General features: G+C 59.9%; 1 protein-coding gene across 6 annotated transcripts in view; it reads right to left on the bottom strand.

Annotated features, from left to right (window-relative positions):
- ZMIZ1 (zinc finger MIZ-type containing 1) overlaps positions 1 to 14552 on the bottom strand; it is a 231064-nt gene that overhangs the window by 173246 nt on the left and 43266 nt on the right. For 5 of the 6 annotated variants that reach the window (XM_072823768.1, XM_072823759.1, XM_072823764.1 and 2 more), the window contains exon 2: positions 10471 to 10594. The exons of the other annotated variant lie outside the window; for it this stretch is intronic. The gene's annotated coding sequence lies outside the window, so the exon portion shown is untranslated. The remainder of the gene's footprint in view (positions 1 to 10470; positions 10595 to 14552) is intronic. 6 annotated transcript variants of the gene reach the window in all.

Below are 14552 nucleotides of genomic sequence, written 5' to 3'. Positions count from 1 at the left end.
TCTTCTCACCTCCCCCAGAGTCCAGGGGTCCTGGGTAGGCCCTGGAAGGACACGTCTTCGGGAGAGACACAGCCAAGCAGGGAAACAGGGCTGTGAGGGGCTCAGCCCGTGTGAGGCCAGGGACGGCACGGGCAGGCAGAAGTCCTCCAGTGGAGGCCTGGCAGCTTGGGGCAGCCTCACGGAGCTCCAGAAGGGCCTTAATGGCAGCTTCGGAATTTGGACTTTATCCCCGGTGACAGTGGGTAGCCCAGGGAGGGCAGCAGAGGGCCAGGCAGGGTGGAGTAACTGCGAGGCAAGAAGCCGGTGGGACCCCAAAGCCCGCAGAAGGTGGGGGTGATGAGGGAGACATAGGTCCAGAGATGGGTCAGGGGCTCCAACTGAGTGTCGGGTGGGGGGTGGGGGCATCAAGGATGACCCGGGTGCCTCCGCCCGGCCTCTGGGGGCTCGGGTGCTGTGCTGGACCAGTGGCTGCCCGAGTCAATAGGAATCGACCAGGATCCCGAGGAGCCCTGGGCCCCGCCCCCTAGGAAGCCCTGACTTGGGGGAGGGGCACTGGGGCCAGGCTGCCACCACCTCCGCTCTGTCCCCCTGCTGACCTTTCTCCTTTGTCAGCAGCGCTTCCATCAATTTACCGGAAGGGCCGTGCAATCTCGCCAGGCCAGGGGGGGGGAGGGGGGGCTCCCTCTGCCTTCCCACTTTTAAGGAGCATCTCTAGAAAGTCAGAAGCAGGGGCACCAGGGCTCTGGGTGCATGGGGGGAGAGGGAAGCCTGGTGGGGGACAGCCGCAGCCCCCTGCTGGCAGATGGGAGAGGGGAGAAGAAACAGCTGGACCAGATGGTGGGGGGGGGGGCGCTCCAGCCAGGCTGTGGGGGATGGGCAAGGACATGGGTCTAGAAGAGGGCTCTATGAGGTGGGGGAAGGGGCCCCATGGAAGCAGGTGCACCAGCCACCCCGAGAGCCACGGAGGTGGTCCACAGGGGCTGGGGGGGTGCTCAGGACCTACATGGGGCTGGCATGGTCCTCTGTCCTGCTGCGCCTGGAACGGAGAGGTGTGTGGGGCATGGAACTTGCAGCACTAAAACCAGGGTGGCCCCAGGCAAACCCTAACAGCTGGGCACCCAAGCAGGGCTGAATCTAAATTCAGGTTTTTAGTTCTACCACTTTCGGATCGTATGTGACCCCCCCCCCCAGTGCCTCAGTTTCCTCATCTGGAACACAGAGCTTGTACGAGCACCTTGTGTACAGCTGTCACGAAGATGAAATTACACAATGTTGTAAAGCGCTCAGCATCACCCGACGCCGCATCTGACGCCAACCGTTCAACAAATGGCAGGCGGCTACGGCTACTGCCACTCGCTGTCCCCGCTATGTGACTACCCTAAGGACCGGCTAACGCGCACTAAGCGCTTGCCCCGGCCCCAGTCTAAGCCTCATGCATATGTGCTAATTTAATGTCACAGTGATTCTGGGGCAAGGCCCATCATGCCCCCCATTTTCACAGGAGGACCCGAGACACAGAGGAGCTCAGCCACTGGCCCAGGTTCTCCCACCAAGTCCAGAGCCCCCAAACTACTTCTGTTTCCACTGGGCTGACACCACCGCTGGGGACCCGCAGGCCAGGGTCAACACAGTTCTGGTTCCATTGACCCAAGGGCAAGGACGGGACAAACACACAGGTGGGGCAAGTATGGCAGGACGCTCTGGAGGGGTGTACAAAGGAACAGGCGAGGGACCCCCATCCTCAGGGAGGCTGAGTCCCGGGTCCTCAGTCTGGGTCAAGACCTTCCCCTCTCGGTCCAAACACATCAATCAAATTTATTAGGCTACGAGGGTCTACACATACCTTGTAAGAGAAAGCGGAGCCCCCAGAGGTACTCATGTTTCCTAGGGACCGAGGGGGCCCAGTTCTTTTGAGCTGGTACTTTCTACAGACTACCTCATTTCATTCATACAAAAACATGACACCACCACTCAGGATGCCCGCTTCCGAGAGGAGAATATGGAGAGGCTCAGAGACTCGCTAAGGTGGCACAGCTGGATTTGAACGGGGCCAGCTCCAAAGTCTGGGCTCCTCTTGGCTGCTCACGTGACAGGATGAACAGGCAGCGTGAGGGCAGGAGGACACAGCTTGACCATCGTGTTAGGACTTGAGGTGAGCACCAGGTAGCTCTGAGGATGAGGGGCACAGCTCCCCTCCCCCTAGAGTTGAGGTTGCCCAGGAGAAACTCCGGCAGCTCAAGGAGGGGGCCCAAGCACGCAGGGGTAGGGTGGCCAGCCCGGAAGGGTTCTGCACCCAGAGGGGGTGAGTGCCGGGGCTCAGGCAGGGGCCCGGCGCCCCAATGCCTCTTCGGTCTTGGGAGCCGAGCATGCAATGCCATTCCTGCCGTGACCCCAGGAAGTCCTCCGCACAAGGAGCTGCAAGCTCACAAAGCAATTAGCTCGCGGCACCCAGGAAAAAGGTCGCCGAGGTGGGCAGGCAGGCGCTCGCTGGGCAGGGGCCCTGGGAAGCTGGGCCTGGTTATTTTTAGCATCTTGATTCAAGAGGAAGGAGGCCCTCCTCCCCACCAGGTAAATGTCAGGACGCTGACAGACCTAGCCAATTAGAGCCGCTGGAGCTAAGGAAGAGCGACAGTGACGGGCGTCCCGGTCCTCGGCTCCTCGGTCCCTGGGCCCCCGGGCTGGTCCTCCATCCTCCACCTCCTCTTCCTATAAGGCCCTGGCTCATCAGCCTCCTGGCCGCAAACAGGCAACACGGGCTTGGTCCCCAGAGGAGCCTGACCGAGGCGCTAGGACCCGGGTCTGCGTTCTGGCGTGCCTGTGTGCGCGACGCTGGCCCAAACTCCTGCCTTCTCTCCCCAGACTGCAGTTTCTGCAAAACAGGCCTCCCCACAAAGCCCACCATTTCATTATTTACGAGGGTGACGGGAGGCAGGGTCACGATGAGGCTTCGCGTGAGGGTGGCTTGCCCTTCCTGCCGTGGGTGACTGCCGTATTCCTGCGGAAGAGAGTTCTGGGCTTCTGAGCGGGAACCCTGGCAGGCCCCGGGCCGACGGGGCCTGAGCTGGCTGCTGTGCAAACTGCTAGAGAGGTTTGCGCAATCTCGGGGACTAGGTGTCCAAGAGCCTGTGGCCGCCACCCCGCTGATAGCAGAGGGTGAGGGAGGCCGCTGTGGGTCAGTGGAGGCCCAGCAAACAAGCCGGGCTCAGCCCAGGGCTCCGCGGAGGGCCTGCACTCGGGGCAGCACCAGGCGCAGCGCCCACAGCACATCACAGGCTTGTTGCCGGCTGCGGGACTCGAACAGTCACCAGCTCCGAGCTGGCCTCCAACCTTCCGGATGGCCATGGACCCCCCCTTGCCTGAGAGCAGGAAAGTGGCCGTTGGCCATAGGAAGGACAGGAGAAGCCCACCCCACGGACTCTCAGCTCTGGGGGCTCCTCTGGAAGCCAGACCCTTAGTCCTTAGGGGGTCCGCCCCAGGGGGCCCCATGCCCCATCCTGCCAGATTAGGGGGGACTCCTCGCAAACCCCTGGAGTCTGAGGTCAGCTCTGCCCAGCCAAAGAGAAGCCCTGGGTCCTGCAGCAGCGTCCTCGCCATTGGTCACCAGCTCCCAGGGAGCCTAGGATCTTGACACCTGCCCACACCCTTCCACTGAGGCACTCCAGGGAGATCGGAGGGAAACTGAGGCACAGAAGTGGGGCAGGAGTCTGCTCAGGGACTTAGCAAGTTAGAAGCCAAGTGCAAACTCCCTTCTTCTGCCATCTGGCCTCTAGGGGGCATGTCCATCCCATTTCCTTTACTGCCCAGGCTCAGGCCTCCATCCAGCCCCGCAGACCTCCCCCCACCCCCACCCTGTGTGTCCCCCTCAGGACCTTGGCCCAGCTGGTCCCTTTGCTTGGAATGCTTTCAATTCACAGTCACGACCCTTCTTCAGGGTCCGGCTGCAGCCCCACCTCCTCCAGGAAGCCCTCCTTGACCCCAAAGTCCTCTGGAACCCAGGCGTTTTTTTTCTGGATACCACACAGATCTGCAGCTGCTGGGTACCCTGTGGCTCGGCCAAGGGGGCTGACAAGGGACACGAGAGGTCCCTGGTTTCCCGCGCTTTACTGTCCTTTCCCAACCCCTGTATCTTGTCAGCTTTCAAAGAGGGCCCCGACTCTGGAGCATTCTCTCCACCCTGGCCTCTGGGCCACTGCAGTCTCTAGCACTCACTCCTTTCTCGTGGTAGAGATGGGAGGAGAAGCCCTAATGGTCACAGGCCTTGGCAGGAGGTGGTGATTACAGGAGGTGGAATACAAAAGAGGCTTAACAGAGCCAGGGCTGAGGGTGCCCTATGCAGTTCTCATGTCCCGGTTCTGGGCAGATCTCTGCAGACCCTCAGAACTTCCCAGGCCCCTAATCCTTGTGCCCCTGGGCCCTTGGGGGTTGGTCCTGGCCCGAGGCCAGGTCATCACCCCCCACTGCAGGTCATGGGCCTTGCCAGGGTCTGTCCCTGTCATGCTTCCCAAGAACTGAGGGTGGCAGCGGGCCCAGCTGAAAGCATGGAGCGCCACACTGGGCCACACTTCAGTTTCCCCATCTGTACCATGAGGCACGGCGCCAAACAATCTCTAAAGACTATTCCTCCCCGGGGCAGCTGGGATGCTAGGCTTCAAATAAAGATGCCACTCTTGCAGCCACACCCAGTATCTGCTCCTTCCTCACAAGGTCACTGAGGCTTGGGACCTGGGACACAGGGCATGGGCGTGGTTGTCCTCACCCCAAGTGTGTGGCTTTCAGACCCGAGGGAGACCGACTCCAGTGCTTACAGAACCAGGTGAGCAAACATCGGTGGCAGGGAGGAGCCCCCGTGGTGAGTAACACCCAGGGAATCCTTCCCGGCATAATTTAGCAAATCCCAGCCTGTCCTTGGAGGATCCTGTTGGGGGTCCCGGTCAGAGGCCCCTGTGGTGCATGGAGAGCTCTGCATACCTACGGGGTGATCACATCCAATGGGCGGGGCTCACACTGGACTCTGGGAGAGCCAGAGACCTTCCTTCCCACCCTTGGGGGAAAATGCCTCCTGCCTGGCCTGATGGCCTCATGCACCTGCCACTGTGATGCTGGATGACCCTGGCTGGTCTCTGGGTTTCCCTGTCCCTACTACATCACTCAACAGGTTCGCCCATGTCCCCCTTCCAACCCCACGCCCGGGCTAAGGTCAGGTCCGCATCAGGGAGGGGTGCAGATGGGGGTAACAGAGGGTGGCCCCTGGGCTCTGCTCCAGGGCGGCTTTCCATTCCAGTATTTTGAAAGACTGGCTTTTCCTCCTGGTAAAGAGCTCCAGCCCCTGGCCCAGGAGAGGCCCCAGGGGTGCCTGGGGTGCTGCAGAGGGCCCAGAGGAGCTGGGGATCCAGCTGCTGGGGTAAACAAACCCCCAGCCCTGCTCCTCCCTGCTGTCACTATCTCTGGGTGGATCGGGAGCCCCAGGGAGTGGGCCAAAGCCCAGCCTCCCTTTCTGGCCTTCCCAGAGCTGCTACTGCTGCTTGACAGCCCTTCTGGCTCCCTACTCTCTACGGGGTCAAGGTCAAACTCTGGCCCCGGCCTTTGATGCCCTTGGGGGCTGCCTCAGCATCTACTTCCAGTTGTGGCTGAATGCATCTTCCTCTCCAACTGGACGTTCCACTGGGTAAGTCTGCCCAACTGTGCAGAGACCCCAGGAAGACCCCATTCTTATGCTCCGAGTGGGGACCCAGCCTCCTCCTGGAGCCAGTGCTCCCTGCCTGCCTCCTCTAGTGCCAGGGAAGAGCTGCTCCCCCCAGATCCTGCTGCCTTCACACGCCGAGGACGCCCTGCTAGCGTGCTCTGCACTGGAGACTCGGACTTCCAGGCCCAGGGCTGTGCTCACTCACGTCTCCAATGCAGCTTCAGCTTTGGAAGCCAGTGCCTAGCAGCGTACCGGAGCCTGGTAAATGTTCAACACGCTCCGTGAATGGATCACCAGGAAAGACGCAAGTACCTGTAGCAGACGGTACCACCTGTTATGGTGTCAGATAGAACTGGCCCGAATCCCAGCTCTACCAACAGCTCTGTGACCCGGGGTATGCTTCTTACCCTCTCTGTGCTTTGAGTTTCCTTATCCGTATAATAGGATAATCTCAGTTTCGCTGGGCTGTCACAGCTCTGGAGACCACTGCAGTCTGTGAACCCCGACCTGTCCCAGCCTTCTGGTTCCACGTACCAATATATAAGTGCTCAGAGAAGGGCAGCAACTTGTTCAAGATCACACAGCAGGTGGGTGGCGGGGCCCAGGCTTGAGCCAAGTCCTGCTCAGACCGCCTGCCAGTGCTGCCCCGCCGACTCGGAGAGTGGCCTGCCTCGGGGAAGGAATGATCTTCGGGCTGTAGACCATCTCCAGCTCCAGCCGGGGTCAGGGCTGTGAACTCAGGGCAGGCTCCTGAGGCTGGTGGTGGAGAGGCCTGGGCCGCAGGCAACAGATTCCAGGCAAGGAGAACGGGGTGTGCATTCTCAGCTGGCGCTGAAGACGGACAGGCATGCCACATGGGGACCCGGGAATGCCGGCCCTGCGTGGCCACGGCCAGGCCCGCTGTCAAGGTCTTTGCAGCCAGCCCCAAACCTGCCTCCCACCACGTAACCCTGGAAGTCTGCTGACTGACAGCTGATGGTGTGCATGCTGGCAGCACGAAGTCACAAACCAAGGGCTGGAGGCGCTGGCCGGGGAGTGTGGCTGTCACCCACGGCCCTGCCCACAGAGCCGGAATCAGCAACTGTTTGTGATTACCTCATGAAACTCGAATCCAGCCCAACCCCAATCCTGCTGTCTCCCTACGTCCTTTCTTAAATGACACCAACCGTGTCACACACACACACACACACACACACACACACACACCCGCCACCGCCATGTGCCCATAGCACTCGGGTCAGCTCCAATCACCATCCTCCAGCGGCTCACCCACCATCGAGCCTTACGCGGTGGAGGGCTCACGACGTTCTAGGCGCCGCGGCAAAGGTTCACATGGCTTAGCTCCCCGAGTTCCTCACACCCCAGTGAGGCTTGTCTTATCATTACCCCGATTCTAACCATAAGGAAATAAGGCACAGAGAGGGCAAGCCACTAATCTGGCTGTGCCCAGCCTCTGTTGGCTGGTACGGCCCAGACCAGCTCGGGGCCTTCTCACCTCTCTGGCTGATGTGGGACTTGCCCGAGCTTCGGAACCACATGCATCTGGCTCCAGGCCGTCTGGCTGCGGGAGCTGGGCCAGGTCACCCGCCGGGAGGAGCAGGGCTGGGGCTTGGCCTGTTCCAGCTGGCCAGACCTCCAGCTCCACCAGGCCCTCGTCGGCACCCCAGGGCACCTCTGGGGTCTCTACTGGGCTGGAGGCCGGAGCTCTTTCCCAGGAGGGAAAAGCCAGTCTTCCAGAATGCTGAAATGAGAAGCCATGCCAGAGCAGAGGCCAGGGCCCTGCTTCTGTCGCCCCAGTCTGCTGTGGGCCTGCCCGCAGTCTAGGTGCTCAGGCGGGGGCTGCACCTCTGAGCCTCAGTTTTCCATCTGGCAAGCAGCACAGGGCCGCGCAAGGGCTTGTCCAGTGGTCTGATGGAGTGTGAAAGAGCTTTGCACACCGTAGATAAGTCTACAGCACAAGAGGTCACGGCAGCTCCCGGAAGGGTCCCCCGGCAAAGGTCGGGAGGGAGGGGCGGGGGTCACAGAAGGCACCACAGCAGCTTCCCTACAGGAGTGGGTTTGCCAAGCAGAGACGGGCAGGCAAAGGTCAATCAAGCAAAGACTCTGCCAACAAAACACAGAGCAGACCCTCCCAACCACCTCTGCCCTTGGTGGATTTGGCAAAGCGCAGAGAAACCAGGACCCAGCAGTCAGGGAATCCCTGGACATCACTGCCTTACGGGAGGGCTATAATTCCACTCGCATGGAAGCCAGCGTCCCAGGCTGCTGGCAGGAGGGCCACACCTCTCCCCTTGGCAGACAGCACTCCTGGAGGTGACGGGGACTCGACCGAGGCCTCTGGGCTGGTACGCTGCTGGTGGACACTGCGCACAAACTCAGTTGGCACTTGATCCCGCAATCCAGACGTTTAATATGGCTGGGGCGGGCTGCTGGCTCCGTGGGCAGCACCCTGGGGCCCCAAGCTGAGCAGGACCCAGTCCCAGTTTGACGCTCTGCGCCACCACCGCTCTGCGCCACCACCGTCCTGAAATCCATAATCATTTATGAATGAGCCTCTCGTTTTTTGTCTTGCAAATTACGCAGGGTCAAGATCCTAGTAGATTCTTATGGATGCGGGGGGGGGGGGGGGGGCAGGGCTAGTGAACAAAACTTCCACCTCTCTAGGACTTTCCAAGAGCTGGGCTCTCTGCTCGGTCGGCTCGGTCCCTCCAAAGCAACCCAGCAAGTTTCTCCTCACCTCCCACCCGTCTGCTGGATGCCCCTCCCAGATTCTTCCCACACGTGAACTAACCCCCCACACCAGGCAGACCGACGCCTCCCTGTGCCACGGAAGCTTTGACCGCTGAGAAGCTACCGGGCCCCAAACGTTCCTTCTCTTCGGGGCACACCCCTCCTTGTGCGCGCTCGGGAGAGCATCCTGTGCGTGTGCGTGGGAACACGTGCGCCATGAAAGCCCGGGCCCGTCTATCTGTCGTAAGAGCGTCAACAGTCTTTTGTGAATGCGTGTCCAGGAGTGTGCACGTGTATGCACGTCTACCCGTGTGCACATGTGCATATCTGTCGCATGCATGAGTCATGTCTGCACATGTGTGCTCCGCTGTGTATCACTGCATGCACCTGTGCACGCACAACCGCTCCTGCGTGGGTGTGCACGCACATCTGCATACCCTGGGCCTGCATGGACAGGCTTATAAGCACACGTGAGTCTGTGAGTGTGGGAGTCACACCTGTATCCCTGGACTGTAGGTTTGGAGAATCCCCTGGAACTTCTATCAATACCTGTAGATGAGACATCGGGCCCACGTGTGACGATACCACCACCCAAATCATCTTCCTCCTCACGAAAATCTCGGGCCCTCTCAGACACCCACTGGGCCACAGCCGGGTCCACCACCTCCCAGAAGCCCTCCTGAACCCCAACCTCCCCACACTCCCTCAGAGCTCTCTCATTAACCCCCACCCCGCACCAGGGCAGCTTTCTTGCCCTCCTGCCCCACCGCCGTCCTGCAACCTCCCTGCCTCAGTGTCTTCTGTTCTCACTCCCGCTCTCTGCCCATTGTTCCGGCCCTACCTGAGACATCCGACCTCTTGCTGCACCCTTGGACAGTCCTCCGAGTCTCCCTGCTCTCAGCAGGGCCTTTCCAGTAGCCTCTCCGACGCAGGCCTCTCTCACTCAGAACACTCCATGCACCCGTACCCCACCCCACCTGCCCTTGGGCTCCAGTTCTCCATCCTGGCATCTGTGGCCTTTAACAGCCTTCCCATCCCCTTGCCAACCTCATCCCCCATCCTGCCAGGCTCTGCTACCCATGCCCTGCTCCTGTCTCCTTACTTTTGGGTTACCTCCCCCAGAACACCCCCGTCTAACCTCTCAATATTGTCCACTCCACTGGTACGGGGCTTGCACAACACGTGTTGTGATTTCCCGGCTTCCCGACCAGGGCACAGAATGAGATCAGCCCTTGCCCCCTGTAGCCAAGGGCCTGACATCGGGCCTGGCATACAGTAAGGGCTGGATAAAAGCTAGGGAAGCAAACGAGGGAGGCAGAAGGGAGAGAGAACCTTACCCAGCCAGCATGCTCCCCTCTAGAAGGGGCCCTAGGTACCACCTCGGGGACCCCAGAGGCCAGGCCTGATTCATGTCACGTCGCATCCACAAACCATGACCCCAGGAAACTGCAGCCACTGTTACCTTGTAAAAGTCCCCTCCCTTTGCATTGAGTTGAGGACGTGGCACTTCTGAAGACCCCATCATGGCCTCAGTTCTTGCCCCCACAAGGAGGCTAGCAGAGGTGGGCAAGGCCAGGGACGGAGCCGTCCAGGGATGAGGGACTGGGGCACTGGAGCCACACAGACCCATAGGTGAACCCCACGGGGGCTCAGCCAGGTACATGGCCTCGGGCAACTTGCTTCCGGACCACAAGCTTATACGATGGACAGGATATGAGCACCTGCCTCTCAGGCTGGTGTGTGGGTGGAAAAGAGCTGACAACCACATGGAGCTCCGCGCGGTGCCTGGCACACAGTGAGGTGCCCGGCACGTCAGCACACCCACCACTATTGCTCTCCAGTACAGATGGGAGGGCCGGGGCCCCGGCCGTGCAGGGACGAGGCCCGCCTAAGGCTGCATGGGGCCTAACATCAAAGTCCCAGGCCAGGCAGCCGCCGCCGCCACTGCCTAGCTGCCTCTGAGAGGAGGACACCAAGGAAGAAGTGAAAACTGAGAAATAAGCTCCCGCCCAGCTACCAGCTCCCCGGGCCCCACGGCGCCAGCCCGTCCTGCTCACCTGCTGGGGCCTCTGCGGACAACCAGGACTCGAGGATGCCAAGGGCGTCAGGAAGAGGAGGCCGAGGTGGGAAGAGGGCGGTGGCCTCCGCGGTCCGACGAGGCCGAGCACAGCACTGCGAGTCCTGTGGGACAGACCAGAGGGCACGGTGAGCTCCGAGCCAACGCAGTGGGCGGCCCTCGCCGGCTTCACTGACCTCCAGAGCCTGCCTGCCTGGCTCCTCTGGCATCTGTGAAGGCTGGGCGGGCCCATCCAAGTGGGGCCATCCCAGGAACTGGACGCTGCTCCCCACCTCCCCAGCCAGGGCCTAACTCCTGAGCTTCAAGTTAGAGGCCTGGCCCCGGCCCTGGCCCCAGCACCGAGGGCCGCCCCTACAAAGCCTGGCACTACAGCAGCTGCAGCGCACCTGTACGCACACGCACACGCACACGCACACCTCTGTGCTGCAGCTGGCCCAGGATCCCAGGTCCTGGCCTTGGGACGTGTCCGGTGCTCTGCTCGGAGCCCCATCCCTGACTTCCCAGTCTTTCAAAGCCTGGCTGGCTTCGAGACTCTGCTCAAGGGCCTCCGCGGGTCCTTCCCAGGCCTGCCCCTCCTTTCTTCGTTCACCTCCCAGGGGCTTGGGGTCCGGCTGACCGTGTCCTCTCCAGCTTTCTGGAGGCCAGTCTCCTCCCTGGGCAAAGCTCTGGGACAACAGGAATGAGGTCTACCTCATTCCTCTCCTCAGAGGCCAGTAAGGTCAGTGACGGCCGGAGGGATGGATGGACAAACAAATGAGTGACCAACGGATGGTACAGTGAAGGCATTCCGTGAACAAGATGAAGAAAACTGGCCAGCTGACGTGTGTCCTGAAATCAGGAAGCCCACTGAGCTCTCCAAGGGCCTCCTGATGTTACCCCCACCCCCCACCCCAGTAGAGTCTACAATACAGCCTTCAGGCTGTGGAGAGGCAAGGACTTGGTGAGGTTGACACTGTTGATTCACAAGGGTGGAAACCAAGGCCCGGATGGGAAAGGGTTTCCTCCCAGGGTCCTACAACAAGAGACAGGCAAGGCCAGAGGTAGGACCCCAGTCTCCTTGGGGACTGCTTTACCCACTGCCCGGAGCTGTCACAGATGGAGGCCACCATGGCGGCCCCTCTGGCTCCTGTGTCCTCGTGTGTCAGCTTCTGACACGGGCGACCAGCTTCCCTGGGTGTTGGGGGTCAAGGAGGCCATCTCACGGGACGGCCCTATATCCTCGGGATAGAGGCCTGTGGCTTGAGGTGGGTCCACTGGGGACATCAGAGGGAGCCTCGGGGTCAGAGATCTTCAGCCAGGGGGACTTTCTAAAAGCCCCACTGACACCTTGCTCCCCTCCACCAAGCCTTGGTGGGCTTCCCAAACACTGCTGGAGGGGCGTATGCGCTGGTCACCACCTTAGAAACTAGTTTGGAAGTATCTCCCACCTTGTGGCTTGTCAGCAACCCAGCAACTCCACTTGCAGAGATACGTGTGGGCACCTGAAGATGCGCACTAGAATGTTCAGAGCAGTGCTATTCCTAATAGCCAAAATAACCCCAAAAGCCTCTCGAATGGCCACCGAGCATAGAAGGGACAGCTGGTGTATCCACACAATGGAATAAACACCACACAGCAATGAGGACAAAGGATCTGCAACTAGATCCAACGACAGAGAGAAATCTTACAGACGTAACAACCAAAAGAAGCCAGACTACAATAGAGAACATACTTAAGGGGCCCCATTGGCAGGAAGGTCAAGAACAGACAAACTAGTCCGTGCTTGTGGTTGACTTAATATGGCGACAGACTGTTTGCAGCAGTAACTCCTACCAAGTTGCAGGGAGTCTACTCTCCACCCCCTGGATCTAGGCTGGACTTGAGACTTGTTTCGACCAGTAGGGTTTTAGTGAAAGGAACATTTTTCTGACTCACAGAGACTAGGCCTTAAGGGGTACGCTGTTTATGGCCTTGATCCCTGTTGGAGGCCAGACTCTCCTCCTGGAGGATGGGGGACGACTGAGGCAGCTCAGCCCACAGCCAGCACCGACTGCCAGATGTGACTGAATCCATCGCCAACCTTTTGGTCGGGTGACTGAAGTCGCATGAGCCCAGGGGAGACCAGCAGACGGCCTGCCCAGGCAAACCCCAGAGCAGGGAAATATAATAAATGATGGTCGTTTGCTTGAAGCCACTAAGTTTTGGTGGTGGTGGTGGGGGGGGGTTGTTGGGCAGCCACAGGTGGTGGAGAGCACGCTGCTGGAAATCAAGAGTCAGTGGCCTGGAGGGGAAGCGGTGACTGGGAGGAGGCACACAGGGGCCCCCAGGGGGTCCGGAATGTTCTTGATCTGTGTGGGGGTTACACGACTGTGTTCGCTTCGCGACAATTTGTCAAGCTGCGCTTCGGATACGCACACTTTTCTGCATGGATGTAATACTTCAATAGAAGCTGAAAACCAACCAACCTTCTGTGTGTGTGTCTCTCTCTCTTTTTAAATGAATTTTATTTTATTTTATTTTTTAAGATTTTATTTGTTCATGAGAGACACACAGAGAGAGAGGCAGAGACACAGCAGAGGGAGAAGCAGGCTCCATGCGGGGACTCGATCCCACTCCGACGTGGGACTTGATCCCAGGACCCCGGGATCACGCCCTGAGCCGAAGGCAAACGCTCAACTGCTGAGCCACCCAGGCGTCCTCCTTCTGTGGCCCCGCCCTGGTCTGTCCACCTCCCTAGCCCAGCCCTTGCCTGCTGGCCTCATCTCACTTTCCCCTGCACACTCACAGGACTACCTCACGCCTCTGCACCTGGGATGCCTTTCCTTTTCCCTCCACGATTCAAGCCCGAGGGCAGGTGGCACCTCCTCCTGGAAGCCTTTCCTGACTGCTCCCAGGCTTTGCCCAGGTGTCGGGATTTACACAGCTCTCTCTCACTCTCTCTCTGGGCTGGGCCTTCCTGAGTACAGATTAGTCTTCTGCTCTGCAAGAAAGAGGGTTGGGCAGCACCTTTCCTCCTCTTCCACCAGGGTCGAGACCTACACCCCTCCCCTCCTCAGAGGGATGCTGTGATGGCCAGAGCAGGTGTCGGTGGGGGGACGGCGGCCTGGTGACCACAAGCTGGGTTGTATGCCAGCACCTCCCAGGACCTAGGCTTCTCCCACATACATGGAGGGTGGGCCGAACGTGAGGGACAAGGAAGGTCTCCAGGACGGAGGAGGGCTTGAGGGCAATGACACCTGTGAAATGCATACCACTCCCCCACTCTTAACGATCTATTGAAGTAAAAGAGCGGCCTGCATGCCATCCCTGCTGCATCTCTGCTGAAACAATGCAAAAGACCAGGCAACAAACGAAGAGCTGTAATGCCAGACAGATGGGGCCTCAGCTCTGCTACAAATCCTCGGATGTACTCACTTGTCTCTATCAGCGCCTAGTGAGAAGGAGAAGCCCTCCCCTGTCCTGGCTCCCAGCCTGGGAGGTGATTGGGGTCTCAGTGGACCCCCAGCGCCAGGGCCTCAATCCCCTGATGTCCCTCTCTGGGCCCCATGCCCCATCTTTGCAATTCCAGCTCTATTCTTAATGGATGTGTGACCTTGGGGGGGAGTTTCTTCTGGTCTCAGATCCCTCACTGTCATCCCAGAGAGATCTGGCTTAGTCAACAATCTCTGATGAGTCACATTTTTCTCTCCCGCAGGAGGACTGGCCCCTGACAGGCTGAGGCGGTTCTGAGGCCCAGGTCTCTTTCTGCCTCCCTCCGGGTCCCCGCTGTGCTGGTGATGGTGTCTACCCACCCCCTCCTGACCTCCCCATGCCTGGGTGATCCCCGGGATATTTTTCTCTGGTCCCCAGAGTGCTTTTCAAGGAGAGGAAACTCCTTGTCCAGCAGAGAGGCATGGAGAAGCCAGGGGAGGGCCAGCACGGGAGAGGGTAGGACACCAGGTCCCAGGGGGGGTGGCCTGTCCTGTGGCAGAGGTAACGCCACACCCACGAGCCTAACATCAGAAGAAACCCTAGACCGGAGCACACTTCTCACAGGTGGGTGTGCTGTATCCCAAGCCTGGACCCGGGAGGTGTGCAAGCAGA

The sequence above is a fragment of the Canis lupus genome, chromosome 4, assembly GCF_048164855.1.
Source record: "Canis lupus baileyi chromosome 4, mCanLup2.hap1, whole genome shotgun sequence".
NCBI lineage: Eukaryota > Metazoa > Chordata > Mammalia > Carnivora > Canidae > Canis > Canis lupus.
This window is presented reverse-complemented; position numbering and strand designations above follow the sequence as displayed.